Genomic DNA, 20,738 nt, shown 5'->3' with positions numbered 1-20,738 from the left:
AGCTACAAATGTGTTACGATAAACTTACGCGATCCAACTTGAATAAGTATTCCTTCAGTGTTTAAAATAAATGTAGATAGAACGCTGTCCAAATGCCGATCGCCTTTGACCGAGGCTGTTTTGTGAGCAGCTATTTCTAGCGGAATGCTACGCTTCACTTTTGAGGATCTCCAGCGCATACCAAACTCCGCTCTGTGGCGAGGGCATATTGTCAATGACCAGTGGGACTCTTCCACTGCAAATACCCCTAAACAAAGGTAAAGGGAAAATTACCCATTGCATACATCACGAGCGAGTTGAGAGGCTCGTGTGCTAGGAGATCTCGAGGTCCCCTTTTTCATAAAAAAGTCTTTAAAGTCTATGTATCAGTGACAGGTGTGTGTGCGTGGGTGGCGGAGCGGGGGGGCGGGTGGGGGTGGTGAATAAAGATCTTTTTTGCTATCGTAAGCGTTAATATTTGGTTTGCAAAATATTAACGCCGCGGATAAAAGCCTGCGATTTTTAAAGAGATGAACTCGTTTGCTTATTGTTCTTGCAAGAAGGATACAAAAGAGCGGTAGGCAAGTACTGGGGACAATAATTTTGTCAAATGGAAGGGGACATTTCGGTTCGACCGACCGAAATAACCTGACCGGTCAAATTGGACCAGCTTCAAAGGCGTTCCCAAATATTCTGGTAGGACCGAACCGAAATGGTCCATTCCATTTGATTTCTAACCGAAACTTGCGGAATTTTGGGCTGAATGGAAAGCACCCGAAGATTGAGGTCTGTGATAAAGAGATGATGGAAATGTACACCACTATTAGCCACTACGTAAGACGGTAAGACAGTACATAAGATGTACCTGCTCTTGCTAACAGCAGTTTCCATTCAGTGTCAAGTGCTGTATCTGCTTTTAATCCATACAGCTTGTAGTGCCTCGAAATGTCCCTTTTACAATTTCTTAAAGCGAGAACTTCAACTTGGCCTGGATAATCGCTGCTTAAACCACAGGGTGTGGCGTCGTGTAATAAACCAGAAAAACTACATGAGTGAAACGTTGCCAAAGCCATGACAAAAAACAAAGCTCTCCGAACAAACGAGACAAACTCCACTAACGCTGTTTCGGTATTCGTAATACTAGACGGGAATAATTCAATTAAAAATAATATCGTAGAGGCAAGTGCAATAGTAAGTGGCGAAACAGTTCGTGACGATATATAAATTTTATTCCAGGAGCATTTGACCTGGAAATTTTTATTAATATTGTTCCTAGAGTCGAATATTTCTACACTGATGATCTATAAACAGACGTACGGTTGTACATTTTTTCATTAGGACAGCTGTAATTGCTTCTTTGTCTGTTTACATTGTGTACGAAGTATAGCACGTACCGTCATATGCGACAAGCTAGCGTGACCAATCTCTGCACGTTTGCTAAATTACACGTCACATGATCTTGTTATCCCGTCTAGTATCTGATTTGTTCGCTCAATAAGAATAATACTCACCTTGTTAACTGTGTGGTTTGAGCAGTGGTTAATTTTCATCATTGTATGTTATTTTCGGACCAAAACATAATCGGGTTTCATTATTATTAAAGCGTCTGATAATGCGTAATAAGCGCTGCGTGGGAAGTGTTTAGATAGCTCAAGCGCTGAAGTTGCTGGACACCTTTTGGTCAAAATCAGGTATGGATGAGTTGCCACTTCACAGGACAAACAGATTGAGAGATGGATTTAACTTCTATCGCAACAAGCAATGGTAAGTTGTTCGTTCAACAAAACTTTGCGTTAAAAATATGAATTCATTCAGCGGGCCGTCTAATTTGCATAAATTTTATTTACTCAGATACTCAAATTGCTTACTTTAGTGTGAGGACTATATTGGATTTCCAGAGCTAAAACTTTCCAGTAATTTAGTTCAATAGCCAAGGTTTTATTCTATATGGGTTTTACTAGGAAGCGGCATATACCAGTGGCCTTTTACAACAGTTAAAGTTCGCCTTCATTTATTAACATTTCCAGGGATACAAATTTGACCTTTTTAAACTTGTCGATTGTAAATGTTAAAAACTTCTTTCTTCAAATTTCTTTCAGGAAATTAAAGAGTAAGTACGAAATAATACTCGGCTGAAGTTTCGATGTTAGGGATTGTTTCTTATGCGTTCACCGTTTTCTCGAAGTTGTGGTCGGATTTTGTTCGGTTGAGTACGAAAAACCAGGAAAAAATCGATTTTTCAAACTTTTTGTAATTTCTCCCGTACAATGAATCGCTTGAACCCAAAATTATTTTTTCTTCAATAAGGTTACTAAAAGGGATGTTTTGGCGAGAGGGAAAAAAATTCGTTTTTTTCACGAGTGTCATGCGATTTTCGATTTTCTCGGAAAACGGCTCTTAAGAGAAAGAAAAAAGACCTAATTTAACTGAACTCACACAGGTATTTGGTAGTCTATTGTCTCTGTTGTCTAAATACTTCTAAGCAAAAATAAAATGCATCGGTGCCACACTTCCTGTTGTCTCCTTCGCAAAACAACGCCATCTGGCAGTAAACATATGAAAATCATTTGTGTGCACTGCGGTTGAAGAAATGAATATAGAATTGATCCTCGCAGTTATGAACACTACTGAACTAGTGGCTGAATTAAGGCCTGGAAAAAATTTAGGCCCGTACGGGATTTGAACTGATGACCTCTACGATACCGGTACAGCGCTCTGCCAACTGAGCTAACAAAAATGGGAGCTGGTCATTATTTTGGACCCAAATAGACCTTCGAAGTGGTGAATGATGGTTGTAAACACATGAAAATCATATGTGTGCACTGCGTTTGAAGAAATGAATATAGAATCGATCCTCGCAGTTATGAACACTACTGAACTAGTAGTTGAAATAAGGCGGCATCTATTCCTTGTGGAGAGAGAGCACGTTTTCGTGACGACACCAAATGACGGTTGCCTCAAAAATATAATTCCACGTAATTTTAATACGAAAAGCAAACTGAAACTCTGTTTCATCTCTAATAGACCCTAGCCAAAGATACATTGCTATTTCGAATAGGTGAAGATACACTGAACAAGAGAAAAGGATAATATTTCAAAGAGGGCTCCTTGATTGGTTGTTGCCTATCTGGACTTTGACAACGGTTGGTGCTCGGGACCGGTTCAGCTGGGAATTTCGACTTCAGTGAACAAAAATGTAATTTAATACCCATGAACCAAAAGCAGATTTCATACCGAGGAAATCTTGGCTCGTGCTGCTCTGGTTAAATAGAAAATAATATATGGGCGTGCGTAGATATGGAATTTCTCTTCGAGTGTTCAACTCGATGGCTCATCATATAACCACAATAGCCGTTTACTTTAAAAGCCGACCTCATCATTGAATGAAAATAAACTAGACCCTGTGAGCAGGGTAACTGGGATACCTGGATGGTACTGGATCCTTGGAATCAAGTGTAGTGATACTACGGGTGTCGGACTAGTATACTGAAATAGTGCGCTCAAGTCTGGCCAAGGGCATAGACGTATTTCAAAACATAGGCATGCTATGCATGCAAGAGTTACTTTTTTTTAGGGTGGGTGGATTACTTGAAACATTGTGAGTGATGTCTACATTCTTACTAAAGGAGAGAAGAATATTAATGTGGGAAAGAACGAAAATGTCGAATTACCTCACTCACAGGTATTTTGTGGTAGATTACGTGTGTTTTGCGAATTAATGTAACCAAAAATAAACTGTATTGGTGTCACAGATACCTGTTAGTACAAAATGCAGACAGCAGACTGCAGACCGGATACAAAATATAGACTGCAGACTGCAGAGTGGGTACAAAATGCAGACTAAGAATCTGAAGAGTTTTTACGTCAGGCATATAATAACATGTCATCTTACAGCTTACCGAGCGTCACGCAATCGCTTTTCTGCGATCCGCCTTCACGATTATTTGCAGTATTGAGGAATATTCCTGGCCCATTTCTTGATGAAAATCGATCGCAATATTATTTCAAGCCTTCAATATAGTCTTATTACTTTGCGCGCGAGTTGGTTGGTGTGATGTCTGTACAGATTTTATCAACGTAATAAAAGTAGATGATGTGAACAACAGTGATGGTAAAGCAAGCTTAAAACGGCAGAAATCATGAATTAATCGTTGGCTTTTTCTCGAGACGTGAGCTTGGGCCGCTTGTGACAAGACAATTGCGTAAACAATATTTAACATAACAACATTATACACAAAAAAACACAGGGTTTTGGATCACGTATTTATTAAAAAAGAATATCCATACAACTACAATGAAAACTTAGCATACAAGGCATTCAAGGCTTTCATGGCTTTCAAGCGTTCGCGACTCAATCCGTTCCAAAATTACCGCTCAATAACATCTTTCAGTGTGGATTAGCCGCGATTAATACAACTTGTATATGCGTCTGTAAGTATTTTGCGCGTTTGCGCTATAATGCTCCAGGAGATCGCAATCCAAATACGTTGAAATACAAAACAACTGACCTAAGAATTTTATAAGCAAAATCTCGTGTTTGTCATGTGACCCGGCCCTGTCTGTGCATGACAACGTCAATCATCATCAAGATAACACGCGTGATCAGCATGTGAACACCTCATTGGATCACAGTTAGTTGTCATGGAGTTGAGGGATAACACGCGTGATCAGTATGTGAACACCTCATTGGATCACAGTTAGTTGTCATGGTATTGAGGGCCCAATGACCTCTGGGTACTATTGCGCAATTTTTCCATTTTGTGGCGGAGGAAAAAAAAAAAAAAAAACTAGACCCTGTGAGCAGGGTAACTGGGATACCTGGATGGTACTGGATCCGTGGAATCAAGTGTAGTGATACTACGCGTGTCGGACTAGTATACTGAAATAGTGAGCTCAAGTCTGGCCAAGGGCATACACCTGTCTCAAAACATAGGCATGCTATGCATGCAAGAGTTATTTTTTCTAGGGTGGCTGGATTACTTGAAACATTGTAAGTGGTCTACGTTCTTACAAAAGGAAAGAAGATTATTAACGCGGGAAAGAATGAAAATGTCGAATTACCTCACACACAGGTATTTTGTGGTAGATTATGTGTGTTGTACGAATAAATGTAACCAAAAATAAACTGTATTTGTGCCACGGATACCTGTTAGTACAAAATGTAGACAGCAGACTGCAGACCGGATACAAAATATAGACTGCAGAGTGGGTAAAATATGCAGACTGAGAATCTGAAGAGTTTTTACGTCTGGTATATAATAACATGTCATCTTACAGCTTACCGAGCGTCACGCAATCGCTTATCCGCGATCAGCCTTCACGATAATTTGCACAATTGTGGAAAATTCCTGGCCCATTTCTTGATGAAAATCGATCGTAATATTATTTCAAGCCTTCAACATAGTCTTCTTACTTTGCGCGCGAGTTGGTTGGTGTGATGTCTGTACAGATTTTACCAGTGTAATAAAAGTAGATGACGTGAATAATAGTGATGGTAAAGCAAGCTTAAAACGGCAACAATCGCCAGAAACTACAACGGATACACAGGGTATGAGTAAGTTTTATTGATTTTACGAGAAAAATCTTCATATTTCGAAATACTTATCATTGTAAATCGACCATATTTCGTTCCCTATACTATTCCTGATAACGTGTTCAAATTTTCAACGGTTCCTAGAATAACTTACTCTGAGTCACACAACGCGTGACGCGTTCGTGAATTAATCGTTGGCTCTTTCTCGAAACGTGACCTTGGGTCGCCTGTGACAAGACAATTGCGTAAACAACACTTGACATAATAACATTATACACAAAAAACACGGGATTTTGGACCATGTATTTATTAAAAAAGAATATCCATACAACTACAATGAAAACAAACATAAGATTCACCTTTCTGATCGTGAAATTAATACCATTCGCACTGTTATCGTAGCTACGTTCCCTGGCATCAAGTGAATCCAACATGGCGTCTTTCTTCACAAGCAGTTTGCATCCATTTGAATTTTGTTCTTCAGTCTCACGGTTACCGCTCAATAACATCTTTTTGTGTGGATTGGCCGCGAACAATACGACTTGTGTATGCATCTATAAGTATTTTGAGCGTTTGCCCCATAATGCTCCAGATGATCGTAATCCAATTACATTGAAATACAAAACGACTGACAAAATAGTTTTATGGGCAAAAATCTCGTGTTCGTCATGTGACCCGGCCCTGTCCGTGCATTACAACGTCAATCATCATCAAGATAGCACGCGTGATCAGCATGTGAACACCTCATTGGATCACAGTTAGTTGTCATGGTGTTGAGGGCCCAATGACCTCTGGGTACTATTGCGCAATTTTTCCATTTTGTGGCGGAGGAAAAAAAAAAAACTAGACCCTGTGAGCAGGGTAACTGGGATACCTGGATGGTACTGGATCCTTGGAATCAAGTGTAGTGATACTACGGGTGTCGGACTAGTATACTGAAATAGTGCGCTCAAGTCTGGCCAAGGGCATACACCTATTTCAAAACATGGGCATGCTATGCGTGCAAGAGTTCCTTTTTTGTAGGGTGGGTGGATTACTTGAAACATTGTGAGTGATGTCTACATTCTTACAAAAGGAGAGAAGAATATTAATGTGGGAAAGAACGAAAATGTCGAATTACCTCACTCACAGGTATTTTGTGGGAGATTATGTGTGTTTTGCGAATAAATGTAACCAAAAATAAACTGTATTGGTGCCACGGATACCTGTTAGTAAAAAATGCAGACAGCAGACTGCAGACCGGATACAAATTAAATATAGACTGCAGACTGCAAAGTGGGTACAAAATGCAGACTAAGAATCTGAAGAGTTTTTACGTCTGGTATATAATAACATGTCATCTTACAGCTTACCGAGCGTCACGCAATCGCTTTTCTGCAATCCGCCTTCACGATTATTTGCACTATTGTGGAATATTCCTGGCCCGTTTCTTGATGAAAATCGATCGCAATATTATTTCAAGCCTTCAATATAGTCTTCTTACTTTGCGCGCGAGTTGGTTGGTGTGATGTCTGTACAGATTTTATCAACGTAATAAAAGTAGATGATGTGAACAACAGTGATGGTAAAGCAAGCTTAAAACGGCAGAAATCGCCAGAAAATACAACGGATACACAGGGTATGAGTAAGTTTTATTGATTTTATGAGAAAAATGTTCATATTTCGAAATATGTATCGTTGTAAATCGACCATACTTCGTTCCCTATACTATTCCTTATAACGTGCAGTTCCTCTCGTAACTTAACACCGAGTCACACAGCGCGTGACGCGTTCATGAATTAATCGTTGGCTTTTACTCGAGACGTGAGCTTGGGCCACTTGTGACAAGACAATTGCGTAAACAATATTTAACATAACAACATTATACACAAAAAAACACAGGGTTTTGGATCACGTATTTATTAAAAAAGAATATCCATACAACTACAATGAAAACAAACGTAAGATTCACCTTTCTGATCGTGAAATTAATACCATTCGTACTGTTATCGTAGCTACGTTCCTTGCCATCAAGTGAATCCAACATGTCTTTCTCCACAAGCAGTTTGCATCCCATATAGTTATGTTCTTCAGTCTCGCGGTAGTAGCGTTGTTCAATAGATTGCATAGAGTATATGCAGTTTGGTTTCAGATTTCAGATTTTGCTTTTTACAACAAGTGAACGTTTTTCAACCAAGACATTGGCATACTTAGCATACAAGGCATTCAAGGCCATCATGGCTTTCAAGCGTTCGCGACTCAATCCGTTCCAAAATTACCGCTCAATAACATCTTTCAGTGTGGATTAGCCGCGATTTATACGACTTGTATATGCGTCTGTAAGTATTTTGCGCGTTTGCGCTATAATACTCCATGAGATCGCAATCCAAATACGTTGAAATGCAAAACAACTGACTAAAGAGTTTCATGAGCAAAATCTCGTGTTCGTCATGTGACCCGGCCCTGTCTGTGCATGACAACGTCAATCATCATCAAGATAACACGCGTGATCAGCATGTGAACACCTCATTCGATCACAGTTAGTTGTCATGGTGTCGAGGGATAACACGCGTGATCAGTATGTGAACACCTCATTGGATCACAGTTAGTTGTCATGGTGTTGAGGGCCCAATGACCTCTGGGTACTATTGCGCAATTTTTCCATTTTGTGGCGGAGGAAAAAAAAAAAAAAACGACAAAAAAACAAAGGCATTTTATGACTGGGCTACCACAGGTATCCCAGTAAAAACGACAAAAAAACAAAGGCATTTTAAGACTGGGCTACCACAGGTATCCCAGTAACTAGACCCTGTGAGCAGGGTAACTGGGATACCTGGATGGTACTGGATCCGTGGAATCAAGTGTAGTGATACTTCGCGTGTCGGACTTGTATACTGAAATAGTGAGCTCAAGTCTGGCCAAGGGCATACACCTGTCTCAAAACATAAGCATGCTATGCATGCAAGAGTTATTTTTTCTAGGGTGGGTGGATTACTTGTAACATTGTAAGTGGTCTACATTCTTACAAAAGGAAAGAAGATTATTAACGCGGGAAAGAATGAAAATGTCGAATTACCTCACCCACAGGTATTTTGTGGTAGATTATGTGTGTTGTGCGAAGAAATGTAACCAAAAATAAACTGTATTTGTGCCACGGATACCTGTTAGTACAAAATGTAGACAGCAGACTGCAGACCGAATACAAAATATAGACTGCAGAGTGGGTAAAAAATGCAGACTGAGAATCTGAAGAGTTTTTACGTCTGGTTTATAATAACATGTCATCTTACAGCTTACCGAGCGTCACGCAATCGCTTTTCCGCGATCAGCCTTCACCATTATTTGCACTATTGTGGAAAATTCCTGGCCCATTTCTTGATGAAAATCGATCGTAATATAATTTCAAGCCTTCAACATAGTCTTCTTACTTTGCGCGCGAGTTGGTTGGTGTGATGTCTGTACAGATTTTACCAATGTAATAAAAGTAGATGACGTGAATAATAGTGATGGTAAAGCAAGCTTAAAACGGCAACAATCGCCAGAAACTACAACGGATACACAGGGTATGACTAAGTTTTATTGATTTTTCGAGAAAAATCTTCATATTTCGAAATATTTATCGTTGTAAATCGACCATATTTCGTTCCCTATACTATTCCTTATAACGTGTTCAAATTTTCAACGGTTCCTAGAATAACTTACTCTGAGTCACACAACGCGTGACGCGTTCGTGAATTAATCGTTGGCTCTTTCTCGAAACGTGACCTTGGGTCGCCTGTGACAAGACAATTGCGTAAACAACACTTGACATAATAACATTATACACAAAAAACACGGGATTTTGGATCATGTATTTATTAAAAAAGAATATCCATACAACTACAATGAAAACAAACATAAGATTCACCTTTCTGATCGTGAAATTAATACCATTCGCACTGTTATCGTAGCTACGTTCCCTGGCATCAAGTGAATCCAACATGACGTCTTTCTTCACTAGCAGTTTGCATCCATTTGAATTTTGTTCTTCAGTCTCACGGTAGTAGTGTTGTTCAATAGATTGCATAGAGTATATGCAGTTTGGTTTCAGATTTCAGATTTTGCTGTTTACAACGAGTTTACGTTTTTAACTAAGACATTGGCATACTTGGCATTCAAGACATACAAGGCATTCAACGCTTTCATGGCTTTCAAGCGTTCGCGATTCTGTCCGATCCAAAATTACCGCTCAATAACATCTTTTTGTGTGGATTGGCCGCGAACAATACGACTTGCGTATGCGTCTATAAGTATTTTGAGCGTTTGCCCCACAATGCTCCAGATGATCGTAATCCAATTACGTTGAAATACAAAACGACTGACAAAATAGTTTTATGAGCAACTAGACCCTGTGAGCAGGGTAACTGGGATACCTGGATGGTACTGGATTCTTGGAATCAAGTGTAGTGATACTACGGGTGTCGGACTAGTATACTGAAATAGTGCGCTCAAGTCTGGCCAAGAGCATACACCTATTTCAAAACATAGGCATGCTATGCATGCAAGAGTTACTTTTTTGTAGGGTGGGTTGATTACTTGAAACATTTTGAGTGATGTCTACATTCTTACCAAAGGAGAGAAGAATATTAATGTGGGAAAGAACGAAAATGTCGAATTACCTCACTTACAGGTATTTTGTGGTAGATTATGTGTGTTTTGCGAATAAATGTAACCAAAAATAAACTGTATTGGTGCCACGGATACCTGTTAGTACAAAATACAGACAGCAGACTGCAGACCGGATACAAAATATAGACTGCAAACTGCAGAGTGGCTACAAAATGCAGACTAAGAATCTGAAGAGTTTTTACGTCTGGTATATAATAACATGTCATCTTACAGCTTACCGAGCGTCACGCAATCGCTTTTCTGCAATCCGCCTTCACGATTATTTGCACTATTGTGGAATATTCCTTGCCCATTTCCTGATGAAAATCGATCGCAATATTATTTCAAGCCTTCAATATAGTCTTATTACTTTGCGCGCGAGTTGGTTGGTGTGATGTCTGTACAGATTTTATCAACGTAATAAAAGTAGATGATGTGAACAACAGTGATGGTAAAGCAAGCTTAAAACGGCAGAAATCTCCAGAAATTACAACGGATACAGAGGGTATGAGTAAGTTTTATTGATTTTACGAGAAAAATGTTCATATTTTGAAATATGTATCGTTGTAAATCGACCATACTTCGTTCCCTGTACTATTCCTTATAACGTGCAGTTCCTCTCGTAACTTAACACCAAGTCACACAACGCGTGACGCGTTCATGAATTAATCGTTGGCTTTTTCTCGAGACGTGAGCTTGGGTCGCTTGTGACAAGACAATTGCGTAAACAATATTTAACATAACAACATTATACACAAAAAAACACAGGGTTTTGGATCACGTATTTATTAAAAAAGAATATCCATACAACTACAATGAAAACAAACGTAAGATTCACCTTTCTGATCGTGAAATTAATACCATTCGTACTGTTATCGTAGCTACGTTCCTTGCCATCAAGTGAATCCAACATGTCGTCTTTCTTCACAAGCAGTTTGCATCCCATATAGTTATGTTCTTCAGTCTCGCGGTAGTAGCGTTGTTCAATAGATTGCATAGAGTATATGCAGTTTGGTTTCAGATTTCAGATTTTGCTTTTTACAACAAGTGAACGTTTTTCAACTAAGACATTGGCATACTTAGCATACAAGGCATTCAAGGCTTTCATGGCTTTCAAGCGTTCGCGACTCAATCCGTTCCAAAATTACCGCTCAATAACATCTTTCAGTGTGGATTAGCCGCGATTAATACGACTTGTATATGCGTCTGTAAGTATTTTGCGCGTTTGCGCTATAATGCTCCAGGAGATCGCAATCCAAATACGTTGAAATGCAAAACAACTGACTAAAGAGTTTCATGAGCAAAATCTCGTGTTCGTCATGTGACCCGGCCCTGTCTGTGCATGACAACGTCAATCATCATCAAGATAACACGCGTGATCGGCATGTGAACACCTCATTGGATCACAGTTAGTTGTCATGGTGTCGAGGGATAACACGCGTGATCAGTATGTGAACACCTCATTGGATCACAGTTAGTTGTCATGGTGTTGAGGGCCCAATGACCTCTGGGTACTATTGCGCAATTTTTCCATTTTGTGGCGGAGGAAAAAAAACTAGACCCTGTGAGCAGGGTAACTGGGATACCTGGATGGTACTGGATCCTTGGAATCAAGTGTAGTGATACTACGGGTGTCGGACTAGTATACTGAAATAGTGCGCTCAAGTCTGGCCAAGGGCATACACCTATTTCAAAACATGGGCATGCTATGCGTGCAAGAGTTCCTTTTTTGTAGGGTGGGTGGATTGCTTGAAACATTGTGAGTGATGTCTACATTCTTACAAAAGGAGAGAAGAATATTAATGTGGGAAAGAACGAAAATGTCGAATTCCCTCACTCACAGGTATTTTGTGGGAGATTATGTGTGTTTTGCGAATAAATGTAACCAAAAATAAACTGTATTGGTGCCACGGATACCTGTTAGTAAAAAATACAGACAGCAGACTGCAGACCGGATACAAAATATAGACTGCAGACTGCAAAGTGGGTACAAAATGCAGACTAAGAATCTGAAGAGTTTTACGTCTGGTATATAATAACACGTCATCTTACAGCTTACCGAGCGTCACGCAATCGCTTTTCTGCAATCCGCCTTCACGATTATTTGCACTATTGTGGAATATTCCTGGCCCATTTCTTGATGAAAATCGATCGCAATATTATTTCAAGCCTTCAATATAGTCTTCTTACTTTGCGCGCGAGTTGGTTGGTGTGATGTCTGTACAGATTTTATCAACGTAATAAAAGTAGATGATGTGAACAACAGTGATGGTAAAGCAAGCTTAAAACGGCAGAAATCGCCAGAAAATACAACGGATACACATGGTATGAGTAAGTTTTATTGATTTTATGAGAAAAATGTTCATATTTCGAAATATGTATCGTTGTAAATCGACCATACTTCGTTCCCTATACTATTCCTTATAACGTGTAGTTCCTCTCGTAACTTAACACCGAGTCACACAGCGCGTGACGCGTTCATGAATTAATCGTTGGCTTTTACTCGAGACGTGAGCTTGGGCCACTTGCGACAAGACAATTGCGTAAACAATATTTAACATAACAACATTATACACAAAAAAACACTGGGTTTTGGATCACGTATTTATTAAAAAAGAATATCCATACAACTACAATGAAAACAAACGTAAGATTCACCTTTCTGATCGTGAAATTAATACCATTCGTACTGTTATCGTAGCTACGTTCCTTGCCATCAAGTGAATCCAACATGTCGTCTTTCTTCACAAGCAGTTTGCATCCCATATAGTTATGTTCTTCAGTCTCGCGGTAGTAGCGTTGTTCAATAGATTGCATAGAGTATATGCAGTTTGGTTTCAGATTTCAGATTTTGCTTTTTACAACAAGTGAACGTTTTTCAACTAAGACATTGGCATACTTAGCATACAAGGCATTCAAGGCCATCATGGCTTTCAAGCGTTCGCGACTCAATCCGTTCCAAAATTACCGCTCAATAACATCTTTCAGTGTGGATTAGCCGCGATTAATACGACTTGTATATGCGTCTGTAAGTATTTTGCGCGTTTGCGCTATAATGCTCCAGGAGATCGCAATCCAAATACGTTGAAATGCAAAACAACTGACTAAAGAGTTTCATGAGCAAAATCTCGTGTTCGTCATGTGACCCGGCCCTGTCTGTGCATGACAACGTCAATCATCATCAAGATAACACGCGTGATCAGCATGTGAACACCTCATTCGATCACAGTTAGTTGTCATGGTGTCGAGGGATAACACGCGTGATCAGTATGTGAACACCTCATTGGATCACAGTTAGTTGTCATGGTGTTGAGGGCCCAATGACCTCTGGGTACTATTGCGCAATTTTTCCATTTTGTGGCGGAGGAAAAAAAAAAAAACTAGACCCTGTGAGCAGGGTAACTGGGATACCTGGATGGTACTGGATCCTTGGAATCAAGTGTAGTGATACTACGGGTGTCGGACTAGTATACTGAAATAGTGCGCTCAAGTCTGGCCAAGGGCCGGGCATACACCTATTTCAAAACATAGGCATGCTATGCATGCAAGAGTTACTTTTTTTTAGGGTGGGTGGATTACTTGAAACATTGTGAGTGATGTCTACATTCTTACAAAAAGGAGAGAAGAATATTAATGTGGGAAAGAACGAAACTGTCGAATTACCTCACTCACAGGTATTTTGAGGTAGATTATGTGTGTTTTGCGAATAAATGTAACCAAAAATAAACTGTATTGGTGCCACGGATACCTGTTAGTACAAAATGCAGACAGCAGACTGCAGACTGGATACAAAATATAGACTGCAGACTGCAGAGTGGGTACAAAATGCAGACTGAGAATCTGAAGAGTTTTTACGTCTGGTATATAATAACATGTCATCTTACAGCTTACCGAGCGTCACGCAATCGCTTTTCTGCAATCCGCCTTCCCGATTATTTGCACTATTGTGGAATATTCCTGGCCCATTTCTTGATGAAAATCGATCGCAATATTATTTCAAGCCTTCAATATAGTCTTCTTACTTTGCACGCGAGTTGGTTGGTGTGATGTCTGTACAGATTTTACCAATGTAATAAAGGTAGATGACGTGAATAACAGTGATGGTAAAGCAAGCTTAAAACGGCAGAAATCGCCAGAAAATACAACGGATACACAGGGCATGAGTAAGTTTTATTGATTTTACGAGAAAAATGTTCATATTTCGAAATATTTATCGTTGTAAATCGACCATATTTCGTTCCCTATACTATTCCTTATAACGTGTTCAAATCTCCAACAGTTCCTCTCGTAACTTAACACCGAGTCACACAACGCGTGACGCGTTCATGAATTAATCGTTGGCTCTTTCTCGAGACGTGACCTTGGGTCGCCTGTGACAAGACAATTGCGTAAACAATACTTAACATAATAACATTATACACAAAAAACACGGGATTTTGGATCATGTATTTATTAAAAAAGAATATCCATACAACTACAATGAAAACAAAGATAAGATTCACCTTTCTGATCGTGAAATTAATACCATTCGCACTGTTATCGTAGCTACGTTCCCTGGCATCAAGTGAATCTAACATGACATGTTTCTTCACTAGCAGTTTGCATTCATTTGAATTTTGTTCTTCAGTCTCACGGTAGTAGTGTTGTTCAATAGATTGCATAGAGTATATGCAGTTTGGTTTCAGATTTCAGATTTTGCTTTTTACAACGAGTTTACGTTTTCAACTAAGACATTGGCATACTTGGCATACCAGACATACAAGGCATTCAATGCTTTCATGGCTTTCAAGCGTTCGCGATTCTGTCCGATCCAAAATTACCGCTCAATAACGTCTTTTTGTGTGGATTGGCCGCGAACAATACGAATTGCGTATGCGTCTATAAGTATTTTGAGCGTTTGTCCCATAATGCTCCAGATGATCGTAATCCAATTACGTTGAAATACAAAACGACTGACAAAATAGTTTTATGGGCAAAAATCTCGTGTTCGTCATGTGACCCGGCCCTGTCCGTGCATGACAACGTCAATCATCATCAAGATAGCACGCGTGATCAGCATGTGAACACCTCATTGGATCACAGTTAGTTGTCATGGTGTTGAGGGCCCAATGACCTCTGGGTACTATTGCGCAATTTTTCCATTTTGTGGCGGAGGAAAAAAAAAAAAAAAAAAAAAAAGACGACAAAAAAACGAAGGCATTTTATGACTGGGCTACCACAGGTATCCCAGTAAAAAACGACAAAAAAACAAAGGCATTTTATGACTGGGCTACCACAGGTATCCCAGTAAAAAACTAGACCCTGTGAGCAGGGTAACTGGGATACCTGGATGGTACTGGATCCTTGGAATCAAGTGTAGTGATACTACGGGTGTCGGACTAGTATACTGAAATAGTGCGCTCAAGTCTGGCCCAGGGCATACACCTATTTCAAAACATAGGCATGGTATGCATGCAAGAGTTACTTTTTTGTAGGGTGGGTGGATTACTTGAAACATTGTGAGTGATGTCTGCATTCTTACAAAAGGAGAGAAGAATATTAATGTGGGAAAGAACGAAAATGTCAAATTACCTCACTCACAGGTATTTTGTGGTAGATTACGTGTGTTTTGCGAATAAATGTAACCAAAAATAAACTGTATTGGTGTCACAGATACCTGTTAGTACAAAATGCAGACAGCAGACTGCAGACCGGATACAAAATATAGACTGCAGACTGCAGAGTGGGTACAAAATGCAGACTAAGAATGTGAAGAGTTTTTACGTCAGGTATATAATAACATGTCATCTTACAGCTTACCGAGCGTCACGCAATCGCTTTTCTGCGATCCGCCTTCACGATTATTTGCAGTATTGAGGAATATTCCTGGCCCATTTCTTGATGAAAATCGATCGCAATATTATTTCAAGCCTTCAATATAGTCTTATTACTTTGCGCGCGAGTTGGTCGGTGTGATGTCTGTACAGATTTTATCAACGTAATAAAAGTAGATGATGTGAACAACAGTGATGGTAAAGCAAGCTTAAAACGGCAGAAATCGCCAGAAAATACAACGGATACACAGGGTATGAGTAATTTTTATTGACTTTACGAGAAAAATGTTCATATTTCGAAATATGTATCGTTGTAAATCGACCATACTTCGTTCCCTGTACTATTCCTTATAACGTGCAGTTCCTCTCGTAACTTAACACCGAGTCACACAACGCGTGACGCGTTCATAAATTAATCGTTGGCTTTTTCTCGAGACGTGAGCTTGGGCCGCTTGTGACAAGACAATTGCGTAAACAATATTTAACATAACAACATTATACACAAAAAAACACAGGGTTTTGGATCACGTATTTATTAAAAAAGAATATCCATACAACTACAATGAAAACAAACGTAAGATTCACCTTTCTGATCGTCAAATTAATACAATTCGTACTGTTATCGTAGCTACGTTCCTTGCCATCAAGTGAATCCAACATGTCGTCTTTCTTCACAAGCAGTTTGCATCCCTTATAGCTATGTTCTTCAGTCTCACGGTAGTAGCGTTGTTCAATAGATTGCATAGAGTATATGCAGTTTGGTTTCAGATTTCAGATTTTGCTTTTTACAACAAGTGAACATTTTTCAACTAAGACATTGGCATACTTAGCATACAAGGCATTCAAGGCTTTCATGGCTTTCAAGCGTTCGCGACTCAATCCGTTCCAAAATTACCGCTCAATAACATCTTTCAGTGTGGATTAGCCGCGATTAATACGACTTGTATATGCGTCTGTAAGTATTTTGCGCGTTTGCGCTATAATGCTCCAGGAGATCGCAATCCAAATACGTTGAAATGCAAAACAACTGACTAAAGAGTTTCATGAGCAAAATCTCGTGTTCGTCATGTGACCCGGCCCTGTCTGTGCATGACAACGTCAATCATCATCAAGATAACACGCGTGATCGGCATGTGAACACCTCATTGGATCACAGTTAGTTGTCATGGTGTCGAGGGATAACACGCGTGATCAGTATGTGAACACCTCATTGGATCACAGTTAGTTGTCATGGTGTTGAGGGCCCAATGACCTCTGGGTACTATTGCGCAATTTTTCCATTTTGTGGCGGAGGAAAAAAAACTAGACCCTGTGAGCAGGGTAACTGGGATACCTGGATGGTACTGGATCCTTGGAATCAAGTGTAGTGATACTACGGGTGTCGGACTAGTATACTGAAATAGTGCGCTCAAGTCTGGCCAAGGGCATACACCTATTTCAAAACATGGGCATGCTATGCGTGCAAGAGTTCCTTTTTTGTAGGGTGGGTGGATTGCTTGAAACATTGTGAGTGATGTCTACATTCTTACAAAAGGAGAGAAGAATATTAATGTGGGAAAGAACGAAAATGTCGAATTCCCTCACTCACAGGTATTTTGTGGGAGATTATGTGTGTTTTGCGAATAAATGTAACCAAAAATAAACTGTATTGGTGCCACGGATACCTGTTAGTAAAAAATACAGACAGCAGACTGCAGACCGGATACAAAATATAGACTGCAGACTGCAAAGTGGGTACAAAATGCAGACTAAGAATCTGAAGAGTTTTACGTCTGGTATATAATAACACGTCATCTTACAGCTTACCGAGCGTCACGCAATCGCTTTTCTGCAATCCGCCTTCACGATTATTTGCACTATTGTGGAATATTCCTGGCCCATTTCTTGATGAAAATCGATCGCAATATTATTTCAAGCCTTCAATATAGTCTTCTTACTTTGCGCGCGAGTTGGTTGGTGTGATGTCTGTACAGATTTTATCAACGTAATAAAAGTAGATGATGTGAACAACAGTGATGGTAAAGCAAGCTTAAAACGGCAGAAATCGCCAGAAAATACAACGGATACACATGGTATGAGTAAGTTTTATTGATTTTATGAGAAAAATGTTCATATTTCGAAATATGTATCGTTGTAAATCGACCATACTTCGTTCCCTATACTATTCCTTATAACGTGTAGTTCCTCTCGTAACTTAACACCGAGTCACACAGCGCGTGACGCGTTCATGAATTAATCGTTGGCTTTTACTCGAGACGTGAGCTTGGGCCACTTGCGACAAGACAATTGCGTAAACAATATTTAACATAACAACATTATACACAAAAAAACACTGGGTTTTGGATCACGTATTTATTAAAAAAGAATATCCATACAACTACAATGAAAACAAACGTAAGATTCACCTTTCTGATCGTGAAATTAATACCATTCGTACTGTTATCGTAGCTACGTTCCTTGCCATCAAGTGAATCCAACATGTCGTCTTTCTTCACAAGCAGTTTGCATCCCATATAGTTATGTTCTTCAGTCTCGCGGTAGTAGCGTTGTTCAATAGATTGCATAGAGTATATGCAGTTTGGTTTCAGATTTCAGATTTTGCTTTTTACAACAAGTGAACGTTTTTCAACTAAGACATTGGCATACTTAGCATACAAGGCATTCAAGGCCATCATGGCTTTCAAGCGTTCGCGACTCAATCCGTTCCAAAATTACCGCTCAATAACATCTTTCAGTGTGGATTAGCCGCGATTAATACGACTTGTATATGCGTCTGTAAGTATTTTGCGCGTTTGCGCTATAATGCTCCAGGAGATCGCAATCCAAATACGTTGAAATGCAAAACAACTGACTAAAGAGTTTCATGAGCAAAATCTCGTGTTCGTCATGTGACCCGGCCCTGTCTGTGCATGACAACGTCAATCATCATCAAGATAACACGCGTGATCAGCATGTGAACACCTCATTCGATCACAGTTAGTTGTCATGGTGTCGAGGGATAACACGCGTGATCAGTATGTGAACACCTCATTGGATCACAGTTAGTTGTCATGGTGTTGAGGGCCCAATGACCTCTGGGTACTATTGCGCAATTTTTCCATTTTGTGGCGGAGGAAAAAAAAAAAAACTAGACCCTGTGAGCAGGGTAACTGGGATACCTGGATGGTACTGGATCCTTGGAATCAAGTGTAGTGATACTACGGGTGTCGGACTAGTATACTGAAATAGTGCGCTCAAGTCTGGCCAAGGGCCGGGCATACACCTATTTCAAAACATAGGCATGCTATGCATGCAAGAGTTACTTTTTTTTAGGGTGGGTGGATTACTTGAAACATTGTGAGTGATGTCTACATTCTTACAAAAAGGAGAGAAGAATATTAATGTGGGAAAGAACGAAACTGTCGAATTACCTCACTCACAGGTATTTTGAGGTAGATTATGTGTGTTTTGCGAATAAATGTAACCAAAAATAAACTGTATTGGTGCCACGGATACCTGTTAGTACAAAATGCAGACAGCAGACTGCAGACTGGATACAAAATATAGACTGCAGACTGCAGAGTGGGTACAAAATGCAGACTGAGAATCTGAAGAGTTTTTACGTCTGGTATATAATAACATGTCATCTTACAGCTTACCGAGCGTCACGCAATCGCTTTTCTGCAATCCGCCTTCCCGATTATTTGCACTATTGTGGAATATTCCTGGCCCATTTCTTGATGAAAATCGATCGCAATATTATTTCAAGCCTTCAATATAGTCTTCTTACTTTGCACGCGAGTTGGTTGGTGTGATGTCTGTACAGATTTTACCAATGTAATAAAGGTAGATGACGTGAATAACAGTGATGGTAAAGCAAGCTTAAAACGGCAGAAATCGCCAGAAAATACAACGGATACACAGGGCATGAGTAAGTTTTATTGATTTTACGAGAAAAATGTTCATATTTCGAAATATTTATCGTTGTAAATCGACCATATTTCGTTCCCTATACTATTCCTTATAACGTGTTCAAATCTCCAACAGTTCCTCTCGTAACTTAACACCGAGTCACACAACGCGTGACGCGTTCATGAATTAATCGTTGGCTCTTTCTCGAGACGTGACCTTGGGTCGCCTGTGACAAGACAATTGCGTAAACAATACTTAACATAATAACATTATACACAAAAAACACGGGATTTTGGATCATGTATTTATTAAAAAAGAATATCCATACAACTACAATGAAAACAAAGATAAGATTCACCTTTCTGATCGTGAAATTAATACCATTCGCACTGTTATCGTAGCTACGTTCCCTGGCATCAAGTGAATCTAACATGACATGTTTCTTCACTAGCAGTTTGCATTCATTTGAATTTTGTTCTTCAGTCTCACGGTAGTAGTGTTGTTCAATAGATTGCATAGAGTATATGCAGTTTGGTTTCAGATTTCAGATTTTGCTTTTTACAACGAGTTTACGTTTTCAACTAAGACATTGGCATACTTGGCATACCAGACATACAAGGCATTCAATGCTTTCATGGCTTTCAAGCGTTCGCGATTCTGTCCGATCCAAAATTACCGCTCAATAACGTCTTTTTGTGTGGATTGGCCGCGAACAATACGAATTGCGTATGCGTCTATAAGTATTTTGAGCGTTTGTCCCATAATGCTCCAGATGATCGTAATCCAATTACGTTGAAATACAAAACGACTGACAAAATAGTTTTATGGGCAAAAATCTCGTGTTCGTCATGTGACCCGGCCCTGTCCGTGCATGACAACGTCAATCATCATCAAGA

The 20,738-nt window shown here is 39.6% G+C and overlaps 2 long non-coding RNA genes across 2 annotated transcripts; both read right to left on the bottom strand.

The window, feature by feature from the left end:
• Nucleotides 1–5,529: 5,529 nt before the first annotated feature.
• Nucleotides 5,530–6,927, bottom strand: LOC149036395 (uncharacterized). The gene is made up of 2 exons (XR_016181558.1): nucleotides 5,872–6,927; nucleotides 5,530–5,739 (listed from the first exon to the last, which is right to left on the bottom strand). It is a non-coding gene; the product is annotated as an uncharacterized LOC149036395 (long non-coding RNA).
• Nucleotides 6,928–9,859: 2,932 nt separating this feature from the next.
• On the bottom strand, nucleotides 9,860–12,121 carry LOC149036394 (uncharacterized). The gene is made up of 2 exons (XR_016181557.1): nucleotides 10,977–12,121; nucleotides 9,860–10,455 (listed from the first exon to the last, which is right to left on the bottom strand). It is a non-coding gene; the product is annotated as an uncharacterized LOC149036394 (long non-coding RNA).
• Nucleotides 12,122–20,738: the final 8,617 nt, after the last annotated feature.

The sequence above is a fragment of the Pocillopora damicornis genome, chromosome 12 (assembly GCF_964200805.1).
Source record: "Pocillopora damicornis chromosome 12, jaPocDami1.2, whole genome shotgun sequence".
NCBI classification, from domain to species: Eukaryota; Metazoa; Cnidaria; class Anthozoa; order Scleractinia; family Pocilloporidae; genus Pocillopora; species Pocillopora damicornis.
This window is presented reverse-complemented; position numbering and strand designations above follow the sequence as displayed.